The sequence below is a fragment of the Prionailurus viverrinus genome, chromosome D2 (assembly GCF_022837055.1).
Source record: "Prionailurus viverrinus isolate Anna chromosome D2, UM_Priviv_1.0, whole genome shotgun sequence".
NCBI lineage: Eukaryota > Metazoa > Chordata > Mammalia > Carnivora > Felidae > Prionailurus > Prionailurus viverrinus.
Window position 1 is genome coordinate 12,764,206 of NC_062571.1, and position 16,510 is coordinate 12,780,715.

The following is a 16,510-nucleotide window of genomic DNA, read 5'->3' on the forward strand; positions in this document are numbered from 1 at the left end:
GGCTGGATGCAGGACTCTCATTCTCAGGTTGAGCTCCAAAGACTGCAGAATTCTGGAACCAAGAGTAATGATGATCCTCACGGGGACAAACTTAGGCCCTCCCCCTCTGCAGGACAATCAGGGCGCTGTGACTCATTGGAGTCACCACGAAATCACTAACTGGAAATCCTTGCTGCAGCTATACTGCAAAGGAATTGGACTTGATTTGCCAGATTCCCCATGTGATGCAAGGGTGGCCACCTGCCAAAGAGCCAGAGGGAGAGAGGGCCGCTCGCTTTCCTGGCAACACAGAGATTGCCTAGCTCCATCACCCAAGGCAAGAGTGGCGTAGGGCAAACAGGCAGCCATTCCCAATGACGATTCGGCTTTGATCAGAGTAGCTATAGTGCCAGAGTGTTCGGTGCGTTGCCTGTTTCGGCAGCTCATCCATTCTTCCGTGGGAAGGTTGTGTTCTGAGGTTCTTGTGGTACATGAAGTTATTGCCTTCACCATCTGCTCCTGTATCTTCCTCCCGGTGACATCAGACAGTGCGGCAGGGTTTGCCTTCGCCGTCTATCAGGCTGTTTGACTCAACTGTGCGCATTCTTATAATGCCAGGAGAATGATCCTCCCCTAAGTCAGCTGAACGGAAGCCAGAAGTTCACGGCAAACAAGCGACTCAGCTCGCCTAACAGCATGGAGGAGACCAGTTTCACTGCAGCTAACAGAGTAGATGGTTGCTAATTAGCCTGCAGTGTGACTACCAAAGGGAAGAGTTCCCTGCTCACCCGAAGAAGGGAATCACTGTGCAGGTAGGTTAACACGTTTCTGAGGCTTCCCAGAGCCAGCTAAGAGTGTGAGCTGCTTTGGTGGGCCGGCTGGGGACAGGCGGAGAACTTTAGAGCCACTGGGGAAGGTGATTAGCAGATGGCTGCTGGCAGTGCTCGTGCTCTCAGGAGCTGGTTCCTACGGGCTGCTTGCTCAGAGAGGCTGGAGACTGTGCGGAAAGGAAGGCCAATGAAGATACTCCTCTGCGGTGGGGTGAGCCAAAGACCCTCACTAGAAAGACTGCAGCTCTGATTCTTGGAGGCCAGCAAACTGAGATTGTTTGGGGCATGGAGTAGTTACAAAGACTCCTTTAAGAAATGGGTGCTGGTGGATTTTCAGGTGCGTCAAATGCAGCATTCCCTGAGCGCACTCATTCTCTCCCTCACTGCTGTCCAACCTTCAGCCTCTATCGTATTCCTAATCTATGCTAGGGAGATTTCAAGTCCCTCCCTGCCCCCCCCACCCCATCTTGGAGGCCAGAGACCGGTCTGTGAGGAAGAAGGAGTGCGCACAGAGCTGAGGATCGGAGTGGGGTATCATGAAGGGACAAGTAAGAAATCCCACGGCTGGAGTGTGGGGGCAGGGGAAGGCTGGATGGGACTCGAAGGAAAGCCAAGAGGAGCCCCAGTGCCCACCCAACTGGGAGGGGGCTGAGGACAGTGTGGAAGTCCAGATTTTAGAGATTGGGAGGTGAGAACAAGCCCCGGTTACCATCACGATTGGCAGGGTCTTGAGCAACTGTTCTGGCCCAGGGGACCTGGAGTGCGTGTGGGTGGGTCAGCCTGACTGGGGGTATGGATGAAGCCATGCGTGGAGCCTGGGAGCTACCCTCCACTCCATAAGCCTCCTCTCTCCCCACCTCTCTGTGGTTCCCATGTCCTCTCCAAATGCCCCTCCCCCCCCCCCCCCCACACACATCCTCCCAGCTGGGCCCTCCTGATCTCTCCCTTGGGCTCTCGGAAGTTTCCCCACCAGAGTCCCTGCTTCTAATCTCTTCCCCCTCCAATCCATTCCTCACACTACTGCCAAACATTATCTTTCTACAATGTAAGCTCGGTCATGTCTCCAAGCTGACACAGAGGAGTCCAGTGGTTTCCCACTGCCTGCAGAATAAAGCCCAAACATCTTGCAGGGCACGCAGGAGTGTTTAAGATTCTGCCCCCACACTCTGCCATAAAGGCTTCATCTGCTGTAACTTACCTGCAAGTACCCAGCACCTGGATTATTTGCTGTTCCTTGAATATGACCTTGTAATGGCTTTATTACTTCCTGGCGTTATTCCCTCAGCCCGGAGTACATTTTTCTTCTGTCCTACCCAGCACACCTCTCCTCGTCTTTCAAGACAAAGCCATATGCTCTGAGAAGCCGTTTCCATCCCTCTCCCTCCAGATCAGGGTTAATTGTTCTGTCTCCCGGTATGTGTGCATGTGTGCGAGTGTGAGATAAACTACATATAACACACAATTTTCAATTTTTACCATTTTAAGGGTAGAGTTCTGTGGCATTAAGTACATTCACATGGTTGTTCAGCCGTCATCCCATCCATCTCCCGAAATTTTTGTCATCCCCAACTAAAACTCTGTCCCCATGAAACACTGACTCTCCGTTATCCCCTCAGCCTCTGGCAGGGGGAACGCTGCTTTCCGTCTCTATGAACTTAACTATGCTAGGTGTCTCATAGAAGTGGAATCATACAAAATATTTCCCTTTATGACTGGCTTATTTCACTTGGCAAGATGTCCTCAAGGTTCATCCATGTCGTAGCCTGGGTCAGAACTTCCTTTTTAAGGCTGCATACTATTCCATTGTGTGGATACACTACATTTTGCTTATCCCTTCATTCACCCAGGATACTTGGGTTGCTCTGCTTATCAATTACTATGACTATTGCTGGTATGAACATCAGTGTAACAAATATCTATTCGAGTCCCTGCTTTCAGTTCTCGGAATATACACCTAGAGGTGGAATTGCTGGAACATATGATGATTCTAACACGTATTCTTTCTTCCTCAAAGGTAATTGTGCGTGGCAGGTGTTCACCTTCAATATGGCCGTGTAGCCACATATACATTCCCTTGGAGTAATGTTAGCTGATTAAAGCACAGCAAAGGCACCGAAAAGAATATTTGACTCTGCCCTGCAGTAAAATGTTTCCCACGTAGAGAAGTTACAAACCCCTTGAAATGTGAAAGTGCTAATAACATGTGAACTCTAAAATTAGACTCTGGCAAGCTGCTTCTTGAAAGAAAATGCTTTCAAGAAATCCAGTTAGTATGTTTTGTCGTTATTACTTGGTTGTGACCTGCTTGGGAATTTAGAGGCCAGAATCCTGTGTTCCAGCCCTGCCCCGCCCCCTTCGGTGAGTGACTAGTTCTTTAGGCTCTAATTTCATCATCAGTAGAATAGCAAATGTCCCTGCCCATTCATGAGAAAAGAGCAATTCAAATGAAAGCGTGCTGGTAACCTCAAAACCAACCAACAAACCAACAAAGATCATCTGAATTATCATAGCCATTGGCACCCCATGCATCCTGGGGCATTTTTAGCAGGCCTAAATGGGCAGTTGGATTCATATTCATCTCTCAAAGGAAGCTACGTGGAATCCTTTAAAGGGTAGAGCACAGCGAGACGTGATCATTCCTACTCAGATTAAAAAAAGAATCTTTGAGTAGAAAGCAGAATTACAGGGACGTTTGAGGGGTATCTGATAGGAAAGTGGCTGGCGGGATTTTAAAATGTGGCAGTTGAAGAGAAAATTTTTTGTGTCATTACAGAATAGGCACCGAAAAAGAAAGCCCTGAGCCAAGATTATAAAAAATTCTTTAAAAAATACTCTCGGTAAAATTAGATGGGAAGGCCTATATAGCGTGTGTGCGTTCCATCGGGGCAGAATTGGCAGGAGTATTCATGAAAACCGGCAGGTAGAATACTTTACCCTACTTTACATAGCTATTTCTGGCCTGTAATAGCAGTTGCCAAAGAAATGTTTAGAGCCACTGTTAAGATGCGGGTGCCAAATTATGACACGTCGACTGCGTCATAAATCAACACAGCTCTTGCCTTCAAAGAGCTGGCCACTGAAGTTACTTTCAGATCTTACCAACTATATTCCTCTCTTCCGTGTTTTCAGAAAGACTTCTCCGGAAGGGAAGGGACCGTAAGGCAAGACTCCTGATTTTTTTCCCCACGTAGACGGATAAATGAACATTGAGTGGGATGTAGTCTCCTTCCTCCGTTCCTCTTACTTCATTCCCTGGAATTGAAGCCGTGGCCGGTTCAAAGATTACCTGTTTGGAACGATTACAGGATTCGGGTGATGCAATCAATCACTTGTGTATACAAGATAGAAGGCACACTGCTGTGTGATTTAACTCATAGCAGTTAAATCAAAGGGGAAAGGCTGAGGTGGTCGTTCTTCTGAAGCATTTCTGCTGACAATTAAGATCCCTTTTCAGGGCTTTCAGGGTCTGTATTTCTCTATTCTAGAGAGCTCAGAAAGGGCCTGGAAAATAGAAAGGAATTTAGTATGAAATAAGGGTCGCATTTCTAATTAGAGGGGAAGAGATGGGGCAATGCCTGGTGTTGAAACAAGAAACCATCAGGGCGCCTGGGTGGCTCAGTCGGTTAAGCGTCTGCCTTTGGCTCTGGTTATGATCTTGTGGTTTGTGAGTTTGGGCCCTGCATCGGGCCCTCTGCTATCAGGGTAGAGCCCACTTTGGATCCTCTGTCCCCCTCTTCCTTTGCCCCTCCCCCGTGCTCTCTCTCCCTCTCAAAAATAATAAGCGAACTTAAAGAAAATAAAGCAAGAGACTATCCATTCGGAGGCAAATGTTTTGTTCCCGTTCTCGTTCCCTTTAAATGGCGTCTTTTGCACTAATTCTCAGGCACTTGGTGAGGGAGCCAGTAACCAGAGGCCTTGCGCATCGGGTGACTTTCAGCGGCACTTGAGGTGAATATCGCTGGCACACAAGCATTTCCCACCCCCTTGGCGAAACCAGTCCCCGGGGGCCAAGGATTCTTCTTATTGTCAAAGACATCTCTATTGTACCTGACTGGAATTTATCAGATCTCAGGAAATCCCCACATACCCGCAAGGGCATTCTCCCCAGGGGCGAATGTTCTCTTTGTCTTTGTGGAGAGACAGCCGAGCTGGGTGGGATAGCTGCTCACCCGGTGGCTGCATCCGTGTGTGAGGAACTCAGGCCACTAGACTGGCTAAGCTGGGCATGATAGATGGCAGGTGCAGGGCTCAAAACCAGGTTTCCAACCATGAGCGGAGGTACACCTGCCAGTAAGGACGCTGTGGTCTGTATCCCATCAGGAAACCCTTGCTCTGCATTAGACCCAATTATCAGTCAGCAGCGGAGTTCCAGAAATGGTACTATAAGCTGGGCAGGAAACCAGTCAGGAGAGGTTATCCTAAGGGGTGAGCGACCCTAAGATGATGCTTTATGCTACACTTCCTGGTCATCTGTTATTCTGATTTGGTTGACCTTGCATTCTTGGATGCTGCTTTTAATGTCTGGAGAAGAAACCCGTACTGCATGAACAACAATAACAGAAGCAGGGCTGTGATCCCGATTTTTATTGTTGGTTCCTGGTGCCTGGTTCTTTGAGAGAGTGTGTCTGATGTTGGGGGAGGGGGGGTAAGATGGAAAGGGGGGAATCTTTCAGAAATCACAGAATCCAGGAGAATCTGAGTCAAGTAGCAGCTTGCACAGTGGCCACATTGGGGCAGAGTCACTTGCCATAAAGTCACTTACCCCTCGCCCGGGGAGGCAATGCGTTTTGGTGAGACCCTCTCCTGACTAGGAATCCTCATCTAGCCGAAGACTGAGTTTTCCTGCTCCTGGGGTGTTGCCTTGGGGGTTTTCCAACTAAACTATTCTACCATGCCAACACATGTGAAGTGATGCGATGATATTTTTTAAATTACGGATAAAAATCCAGAAGATTGGGTCATTCAATGGGCCCAGATATTTTTTTTTTTTTTGGGCCCAGATATTTTTAAGTACTTGCTTATTTAAGGTCTTTTGCAGTTCACAAAGATGCTTTCATATGTCTTCCCTGACAAACGGTTTTCTCAGATTCCTAGACTCTAGAAATACCTTGCCTGCATTTTCTATTTCAGGGCTTGATTTTCCAACATAATGTCTGCAGTTTTCCCCCCAATGTTATTCTGTGTTTTGGACCCCTCTTCTGTATCAGATGTTATACTTCCAAACAGATCATACATTTTCTTTTCTTTTTAAAAAAATTTTTTAAAATGCTTATTTATTTTTGAGAGAGAGAGAGAGCGCGCGCAAATGGGGGGAAGGGAGAGCAGGGAGAGAGGGAGACACAGAATCTGAAAAAGGCTCCAGGCTCTGAGCTGTCAGCATAGAGCCCAATGTGGGGCTCGAACCCACCAACCATGAGGTCATGACCGGAGCCGAAGTCGGACGCTCAATAGACTGAGCCACCCAGCCGCCCCCCATATGTTTCCTTTTCAATAATATGGCACACGTGGGCTGCATCTATACTGCTGAGTGAAACCGCTTTCTCAGAACTTTGCTCTTGGAATAGTTGCATTAAAAACACAAGACCTGACCACAAGTTAAGGGTTTCTGAAATGGATTCTACGTTCCCACGGGGCCCTATGGTCCCCGCATGGCTCTGATGTCAGCCCAAGCTGGTCAGGGAGAAGGGTTTTTGCTTCCCTTCAAGACTCCAGGCAAACGTTTGATGAAGTGGTCTCACTCTGCCCCCGCTGACACACGAAGATGCTTTAATATGTCTTACCTGACAGATGGTTTGCAGGCCCCGGCAGGCCCCACCGCATGACGCAAATATTCATGGGGCCACTCTGTTTTCTCTGATGCGTCTATGTGGTTGCATGGATACGAAAATAGTGCTGCCCAGGACCAGGGATTCTACGCAAACAGGCTCTTCCAGTTTTAATCGCAGGTGCCTTTAAAACATCTTTGAAATTTCAGGACTATAGAAATGTCGAGGATGCCGGTGGGGAACAAATTCGAGTATCAGACACTATGCTGTACCTACCATCATCCCTTCCCTTCTGCAACCCAGGTTTTGTTATTAGAGGAGCTTGTGTGCCAACTCACCCAGAATACCCTTCCCTCACTCAAGCAAATCTATTCCTGGAGGGTCCCACCGGGACCCCCACATCTGCCACTGTCTGAATCCCGTAGGTAAACATAGCTTAGGCTTAAGGTGAGTCCACACTACATTGACATTCAGTTCTGATTCCAAATATGTGACAGTGCTACACCTCTCGGGTTGGTTTACATGATGAACGGGGGAAGTGAGCATGTAACTTTTACAAGTGTGATTTCTCTTTGTGTAAAACAGAGCTCTACTGACAAACGAGTCCACGTCAGAATGCACACAGATATAAAATACTCTGAGATTCCAGGCACGAAAATCCGGATTTGAATTCAATCTCTATAAAAGAAAATCAGGATTTGAATTCAATCTCTATAAAAGACACATAACTGGGGCACCTGGGTGACTCAGTCGCTTAGGAGTCTGACTTCAGCTCAGGCCATGATCTCCCAGTTTGTGGGTTTAAGCCCCTCGTCAGGTTCTGTGCTGACATCTCAGAGCCTGGAGCTTGCTTTGGATTCTATGTCTCCCTCTCTCCCTGCTTTTCTCATTCTCTCAAAAATAAATATTAAAAAAAATTTTAAAAAGAAGACACATAACTTCTCACAACTGTTGACCATGTGACTTGACTATAGGTCGCAGAAAATTTTCCCAGCTACTTGTATTCTTCTGTATCTTTCCCTTATTTATTCAAAAATTTTATTGAGCAGCTTCTATCTGCTCACAATGAACACGAAAAGATAGAATGCAGTCGTCACAACGTAACGTAATTCAAAGTATATTTGAAAAGACAAACAGATAACGAAAATAACAATAGTTAAGGGGAGGTAGAGAAGTTAAGGAAAACTATCTGAGATTGGTCTGGCTTGTCTGTCACACTCTCTTGCGTTACACTTCCCTTTTCAGCAGATAAAAGAGAAAAAATATATACTTTAATTTATATCTTAATTTATAATTACCAAGTGCCTCTTGTACATTCAATGCAGCCTTATGTTAGCATAGGACGAAGGCTCATTTAGATATCAAAGCAGTCGGGTGGGGCATGGCTCTTTCCATCTGCATGATGTAGCAACACCCTGGCGTAGGGTAAGCCTTTCTCCTTTGGTGTCTGGTCCTCATTAAAGCAGACCCTTCACCAGCCACCATGGAGAGTCGGCACGACCTGTTATTATCGTTATGATAACATCCCACTAACTGCCACACATTAGGCCCAAGATATTTATTTGCCCCACAAGAGTTTAACCTATGTTTTGAGGTTCTGCAAGAAGTGATTGAGCATTGTAGGCAATAGGGAACATGGCTTAGTTTAAAATGACCAGGATGAGGGGCTCCTGGGTGACTCAGTCGGTTAAGTGCCTGACTTCGGCTCAGGTCTCACAGTTCGTGGGTTCGAGCCCCACGTCGGGCTCTGTGCTGACAGCTCAGAGCCTGGAACCTGCTTCAGATTCTGTGTCTCTCTCTTTCTCTCTGCACCCTCCCTCCCCACTCCCCCATTCACGTTCTGTCTCTGTCTCTGAAAAACAAACATTTTAAAAAAGTAAATTAAAAAAAAATAAAATAAAATGACCAGGATGAAATATGGAGCAGTTATCTATCTGGGTATAGTTGGTGCAGAGGGACAATATTAATCATCACCCACCCTCCTGCCGGCCCTGCTAACATCACCCTCACCCTCTGTGAAATATGGTCTTTACTCTTTCTACTTTGGAAAGGATCTTCCAGCCAACATGCTCTCTCCCACCAGTTTTTATATAATGCTTTTCCCTCTCCTACGATGGTGCTTCTTAAGCTTTAACGTGTGTATAGATCATCTGAGGATCTTGCTGAAATGCCAAGTATGACTCAGTAAGTCTGGGGTTGTGGCCTGAGATTCCGGATCTCTCACAGGTAACGCTGATGCTGCTGGACTGAGAAGGAGCATGGCCTTAGAGCACCCCACCTAGCCTCACCTGGCCTAGCTGTCAGTGGTTTCTGGACACATGGATTCTGTAGACTGCTACAATAATAATAATAACAACGGCAACCACATCAATGAAAAGAACAAAGCAACAAACCCTTTCAGGGACTAGTTTGCCAACTTTTTATTGCCAATCAATGTGTCAAGAAAGGACATTGAACATACGCGTGGCTAATATTGCCATATCCTAAAGGAAGGCTATTTAAATTCTACTCTGTCTTTGTCTCTCTCTCAGATATAAAATAAAACACACACACACACATTTTTTTTAAAGGGGCGCCTGAGTGGTTCAGTTGGTTAAGTGTCCAACTTCAGCTCAGGTTGTGATCTCACCGCTCGTGAGATGGAGCCTCACGGTGGGCTCTGTGCTGACAGCTCAGAGCCTGGAGCCTGCTTTCCATTCTGTCTCCGTCTCTCTCGGCCCCTCCCCTGCTTGTGCTCTGTCTCTCTCTGTCTCTCTCTGTCTCTTTCAAATCTAAAATAAAACACACACAAAACATTTAAATTCTATAAAAAGGAGGAAGGCCATAGCTTCAGAATAGAAGACAGTCTTCAGAATTGAAGAAGTTTAACTTTATGAAAAACTCGCTACCCTAGTCTCATTTTTAAAATTTGGTCCTAGACTGGGCCTATATAGGAAGGCCCATATAGGAAAAATTAGCCTGCCTGAAATCCAAAAGGCTTTTCTGATCCCAGACATGAGGTTGGATGTCCCTCCACAATGCCCGAGAAATCCCAGTGCATGACGCTGTCCTAACCCTCATCACCCTCTACTGTTATTGCTTGTCTACCTGCCTGGAGTCCCCAACAGTCTAGGCCTTCCTCTACCTTTGTATCCCAAAACCTTGAACATTGCAAGTACATGGAAAATACCCAGTGACTGAATGAAAGCCTGAAATAATGGATCACTCTAACAATATTACTAGTGGATTCTGTTGTCTGGTTTTAGGTAGCGTAAGAGACATTTTTTGAAGTGGTCCAAAATCGTGGTGCACATGAAACTACAGAGAAAGTGTACATATTAAGAATCTTTTTTTGAGGTTTTTTTTTTTTTTTGAGTAGGTAGTGAAACACATATATGTCTTTACCTGTTCCTTACCTTGAATCTGACCAGCCCTTTCCAACTCTTGCTTTGAACTGGTCAAGTGATATTCTGCTCTGTGAACCTGTGGATAACTTGAACTATCTCTGTTTTTCTGGTCTTCTAAATGAGATGCTGTGAGATTTAGAGGGTTCTTGTGATTTTAAATTTGCTATGATCCCTTGGTTTTATAAACAGGAATGGCTAGCAAATACGCATTTCTTATTAACGTTTCTTAATAGCCTATTGTGTAGGACAGACTGGGTTGACTCTTCCAAAAGAAACAGCTCAGGCAGGTTACAACTCAATGCTCATCATAAACTTGTTGAGCACAGGTACATGTTGGGAATTAAGACAGACAAATACCAACTATTAAAATAAGAAATGGTAAGTAAATCACTTGGATAAGAATTATGCTCAATAGTGGACTCAAATTCCTCATTTTTCAATGATGGTGACAACTTTATGGCTGTGTGTGTGTGTGTGTGTATCTGTGTGTATCTGTGGACAAATACATCACTTACTAGTGAGTATTTCTGGGAGGAGATCACAGAAGACTTTAATTTTCTATATTGTATATTTGTCCTAACATTTGAATTTATTACTATACAAATGTTTTCTGTTTTAAGCAGAAAGACAATTCAGAATTTAAAAAGAAAAAAAATGCTTTTATGAGAATTAATGACACTGCTGCCCACAAATATCTACACATGAAAGTGGGACATTAAGAAACTCAGCATGAAGTTTCCACAACAGAGAAGAGAGATTTGGGTTGTTTTAACACTTTTAACTGGCTGAAAAGAGCACCTCTTAGGATATTTTTGATGTTTACAAATCTTGTAATGACATAAGTTTTTAAAGTAAAACACACATACTTTGAGGGTTTTAAAATGGTATCAGTGACTTAGAGAAAATCACATTAAGAATGTTATTAAAACTTAATTTGATAATTTTTGCAAAAAGAAAGAGTGAATATTGTTAAACAACTTAATAGAGACATAAGTTAAGAATTGACTTCTTTGGGGCCCTGGCTGGCTCGGTCTGTAGACTGTGCAACTCTTGATCTCGGGGTTGTGGGTTTGAGCCCCACGTTGGGTGTAGAGATTATTTAAAAATAAAATCTTAAAAAAATTGACTTCTTCAATAATGTTTTAGGGTGCCTACTAAAAAGAGCATTTTTTAAAGATTCAAATACATCCTAATAACATAAAGCACTCCAAAACTAAATTTATATATAATTTTTTAATATAGCCATTGTTCCATCTGTAGTCAAATGTGGAAATCTGCATAATTTTGACCATGTTACTCTGAAATGAAAGCCCCACAATTGCTTTACCACTTCTTCAGAAATCTAGTTCTGCTCCAGTACAGTGCAGTGGGCATTAAAGTTTCAAGCTTCCGCTAAAATGATAATGAGCCATTTGGACATTTATTTGAATATAAACAACCTTGTCTTCATTACATTGTTCATTCAATAATATTTGCTGAATGCTTACTATGGGCCAGGTAGTGTTCTGGCACTCCAGGTACATCATAAACAGAACAAAGCGTGCTGCCTTCTCTATATGCGGGAGACAATAAAGATCAGCGTAATAGATGTGTAAGTTATGTAGTATGCTCTTATTGAAATTATTTTGGGGGGTGTAGTATTCGGCCAGGGCTGCCGTAACAAAATACTACAGACCTGGTGGCTTAAACAACAGAAATATTCTCTCACATTCTGGAGGCTGGAAGTCCAGGATCAAAGTGCCAGCAGGGTTGATCTCTTCCCCTGGTTTGCAGATAGCTGCCTTCTTATCATATCCTCACATGGCCTTTCCTGTGTGTGTGTGTGTGTGTGTGTGTGTGTGTGTGTGTTTGCATGCGCATGCACACAAAGCTCTGGCGTCTCTTCCCCTTATTATAAGGATACCAGTCCTATTGGATGAGGGCCCCACCCTTGTGACCTTATTTAACCTTGACTACCTCTTTAAAGGCTCTTCCTCTAAACATCTAAACAGAGTCACATTGTGGCTTATGACTTTAACGTATGCATTGGCGGGGGTGGGCCCGAACAATTTCAAACACTCAAGTGAGGGACCCAGGACAGAGACTCCTCTTGTCAAGGTTTCAGGACAATGTTGACATAGACTTCACTGAGAAGGTGAAATATGAGCAAAGATACAGGAGGTAAGAGGGTTATATCTGTGGCTGTCGGGAGAAAAAAGCATTTCAGTTTGAGGGAACAGCCAGTGCACAGACCTTAAGGCAGGAATGTGTCTGGAAGGTTCCATAAACAGTAGGTCTTCAGGGACGGAAGAGCAGGAAGAGAAGAGAATGTGCAGATCTGGGTGGTGTAGAGCTCTGTGGGCCACGGTAAGGGATTTGGGGTTCACACGGGTGAAATGGGGAGCCACTGCAGGGTTCTTAGCACAGGTGTGACATGGTCTGATTTATAGATATCCATGAAGCGGTCAGTTAAGTGTTCAGCTCTTGATTTCGGCTCAGGTCATGATCTCAAGGTTCATGGGATCAAGTCCCGCATCAGGCTCTGCACTGACAGCGTGGAGCCTGCTCGGATTCTCTATCTCCCTCACTTTCTCCCGCTCCCCTGCTTGTGCACGTGTGCACACATGCACGCTCTCTCTCTCTGTCAAAATAAACATGTTTTAAAAAGAATACAGTATGTAATAAATTTACAAAATATGTGTTCCTTAACTGTTTATGTTTTCAGTAAGGCTTTCGGTCAACAGTAAGCTATTAATAGTTAAGTTTTGGGGAAGCCAAAAGTTGTATGTGGATTTTCATCTACGCAGGGGTCAACACCCCCAACCCCTGCGTTGTTCAAGGGTCAACTGTACGTTAACTGCATCTTTTAAAACCTTGATTTTACAATCTAATTTTAGAGTCAAATTATCTAGACTTCCCACTTACAAAGTTTTTCAACATGTGATACACATACATAAGTAAGGCTTCCTTCTATATATTTATTGATTTTTCTTTTATCTTTCTTCTATGAATGTACTTGATTACACATTTTTTGTGTTCATTTGAAATGTTTTGAACTAAGTTTATCTAATTATGTATGCTTAATATCTAGATTCTAAGATACTCTTTATTTTTAATTTTTTAAAGTTTATTTATTTTTGAGAGAGACAGAGACAGCGTGAATAGGGGAGGGTCAGAGTCAGAGAGAAAGGAGACAGAGAATCCCAATAACCTGGGGTTTGAACTCACAAAACCATAATATCATGACCAGAACTGAAACCACGAGTCAGATGCTTGACCCACTGAGCCATCCAGGCATCCTTAGGTTCTTAGATACTTTTGAACAAAGTTAGTACACAGATACACAGAGAAAAGAGTAGACACAAATGACATTACCTTGTGCCTTTTACAAATAAATAATACTTTGAGGGCCAACTGGGTACCGTTGTAACACAAAGTGTTTCGTTCTGTTTGGCTTTAATAAAATCATGATCGCCTATTATCTTACATTCAAGAGAAACAGAAACTGGATTGTTACTTATTATTTCTATGACTTCTTTGTCCATTAAAAAAAAAGAGGTGTTTTTAAGATGAGCGGGTAAAAGTAGATGTGAAAATAAGCGTGGGTTCACTGTTAGGTAAAACTGTGAAACAGGTCAAGTTTGGCTTCCTCTTCCTCTTTTAGTTCAGGGAAACTCACCAAAGTATCTCCAGCACCTAGCACGGTACCTAGCACATAGTAGGTGCTCATTATTTGTTAAATGAGTGGTGATTTCGCTAAGACATATCTTTCACTAATTTGTTAGTGACTTTGTATGTTGCCCATCCTTGGAGTATTCATTCTAAAGGATTGCCAGAGGAAGTGGGCAACTCTGCCCAAAGGTACGAACTGTTAAAGGTTGAACTTCAGTGGGGAGATCTTTTAAAGTGCAGAATTTTCCCCAAGAGCTACTTCCAACCACATCACTGATCACCTCGTTACTTCCCTAAGACATAACATCCTGAATATTTCCAGTTCTTGATTCCTGTGCAAAAATCACAGGAGTTGTTGATTCTAAAGCAATCACTGCCAATTTGTAGACTATTTGCTTGTAATTTGTATTATTAGGTAAGACTTGAATCCGGTTCACCATCTTCCCCAGTACCTCTAACATTCCGCACAAAGGCTGTCACGGTGACTGGGTGGTGAGCAGGGATGTCCTCTAAAACGCCAAACTGCTGGCGGCAGCAGCCTACCAGCCATGTGCTGGCCCAGGCACTCAGTGATACAGCCAAAACATGCTGTGTTAACCCTACAGCTCCCACCTGCTGGAGGCACTGCTATTTTAAGGTATAGAATGTAGACAGTACGCACACACTACACAAATGTGTTTGAAGAGAGCTAAATTGAAAAATACACATTTGTGCTGAATTACTTCAACAGTGGCTTCGTTTTTTGAAAAGAAGCGTACCGTTACCTTTGCAAAATGGCTTTTTCCAGGCCCTAAAGGAAGGCTAGGCGGCTTCTCGGGCAACCTTTCCTCCCTCTCTCAACCCCTTCCCATATTTCTTCTTGCAGCCCCCATCCTCTGAACCCACACAAGGAGGACAGAACGAGTGTCTGTGTTGAATGGAGGAAGCGGACGCTGCGCAAGTGCTAGACGCTTTTCAAACGATGGTCGCTCTCCCCTGGGTCTGACAAAGCCAGCCTCGCGACGCACCAGCAGGGTGAGAACGGAGGCAAACCTCCCCAGCACTGGGAGAAACCCCAAGCCCCACCCCCCCGTCCCTCCCGCCCTGAGGCTCGGCCCGCCCTCCTCCCTTCCCTATTGGCTCGGTGGCTCCACGCGTCACGCCTGCGACGCCGACGGTGCCCTACCAGCGAGGGGCGGGGCTCGGGGCGCGCCAGGAGGGGCAAGCGCGCACGCGCAGGAGAGCGGGTCTGGGTCCGGACGGGGGAAGGGAGGGGGTGGTGTTCCCGGTTTCCTGGGTTACCTGAGGGGGCGGGGGTGGAGAGTTCGCGGCGGCGGCAGTGGCAGCGGCGGCGGCGGCAGCGGCAGCGACAGCGACGACGACTCGGGATTCTCCCGGTGAGTGGAAGGGCGCCGCGGCGGCGGCTGCAGCCAGAAAGCAGGTAAAGGCGGCCGCTGGGCGCCGACGACGCCGGCAGAGGGCTTGGGCTCCCGGATACCATCCGTGGCCTGGAGGGAAGGCGGTTTGGGGTGGCGGCGGTCGCGGGGGTCTGGGGGTCGCCGCCACCCGGCTGAGGGCGCTGGGGACCCGGCCCCAAGCCCGTCTTCAGGCGTCCTCTCTGGCTCCGGGTCTCCGAGATGTCTCCCCCCGCCCCCAGCGCCCGGGCAGCCTCTGACAGCAGCTGAGCGGCGGGCGGGAGCTCCTCCCGGCCCCCCTGGACCCTTGCAAGCGGCCACCCGCCACCAACTTTATTTGCCGGCGCACGGAGGGGCGGAGGTCGAGTAGGCTGGCGGCGATTTGCTGCTAGCTTGATTGTATTTATTGTCCTGTGCGGTGGCACTGCCTCCACCCCGACCGGGCCCAGACTGGCAGGTCGGGGACGGGAGTTGACAGTTTCCGCGCCACCACCCTTGCAGTCGCTCCTTGAGCTCCTGTCCCGCGGTCCTCACCCATCTGTCATCTCCCCCGTGTGCCTTGGTCTGCTGCTTTTCTTATGCCTGTGACACCCTTTGCCGGGGCGAGAGACTCTCCAGAGGATCCTCTGAGACATCTGCCGTCTGTCTCCGGCATCATTGGAGCCTTGGCTGAGATGCCTCTTGGTCTCTGGCAGGATTAAACTGTTCGGGAAATAACCCAGGAAGACCCCAGCACCACAGCGTGGAGGTCAACGAGTTGTTTAGTAGTGGCGGGGATAAGGCCAGAGGCTTTAAGAACCGTCCCTGTAGCCTTAATTCTTATCGTGCGAAACAAAACAAAACAAAACATTCCCTAGATGCTCAACGGACCATACACACCCAGTGACAGCACTTGGCAGTTGATGAGGTTTGTTTTAAGCAGATAGAAAATTTTAAGGGAGTTGCATCTTGGGTTGAGTACATGGGTGTTAATAGGGACCAACGTTTCCTTGAACATTGAATTCAACCCGCATTTTTCCTAGGGTTTGTTTAACAAATTGATAGGACAAACTGAATTGGGCTTTCCTTCCTGATGATTCTTGGCTGATCTGCTGTTACTTTAAACTTCCACACCCAGAAACCTTATGCTAATAAAGATGTTGACAATGAGCTTTCATTTTATAGATGTAGTTATTAATACGGGGTATCTGTTTTAAAGAGCTTTACAAGTAGTCAGCAACTTTTTTTTTAATAACTCTTGGCTGTCCTTCATATTGTTACTGCCTAAAGATTGAGAATTTGGAGACAAGAATTAGGAGAAAATGAGTTACTATATAATTTAATTTACATGAAAGCAGTGTGTAAGCCATAAAATGATCTATAAATTTAGTATATATTTATTGAGCATGGACTGTGTGTCAGAGTTTTCTGAACACATAAATATCCCCTCCTTCATGGAGCTTACATTCTAGTGGGGGATCTCAGATAATAAAATATGTGCTATGTCATTCGGTGTCAAGGACTAG

General features: G+C 45.7%; 1 protein-coding gene across 9 annotated transcripts in view; it reads left to right on the top strand.

The window, feature by feature from the left end:
- Positions 1-292: 292 nt before the first annotated feature.
- The window catches only part of LYST (lysosomal trafficking regulator), a 194,467-nt gene continuing 178,249 nt past the window's right edge, over positions 293-16,510 (top strand). For 2 of the 9 annotated variants that reach the window (XM_047826303.1, XM_047826309.1), the window contains exons 1-2: positions 294-791; positions 14,477-14,625. The gene's annotated coding sequence lies outside the window, so the exon portion shown is untranslated. Of the gene's footprint in view, positions 792-14,476; positions 14,626-14,899; positions 15,032-16,510 lie in introns of those variants that run through there. The other 7 variants (XM_047826311.1, XM_047826312.1, XM_047826310.1 and 4 more) reach the window with 6 other exon arrangements.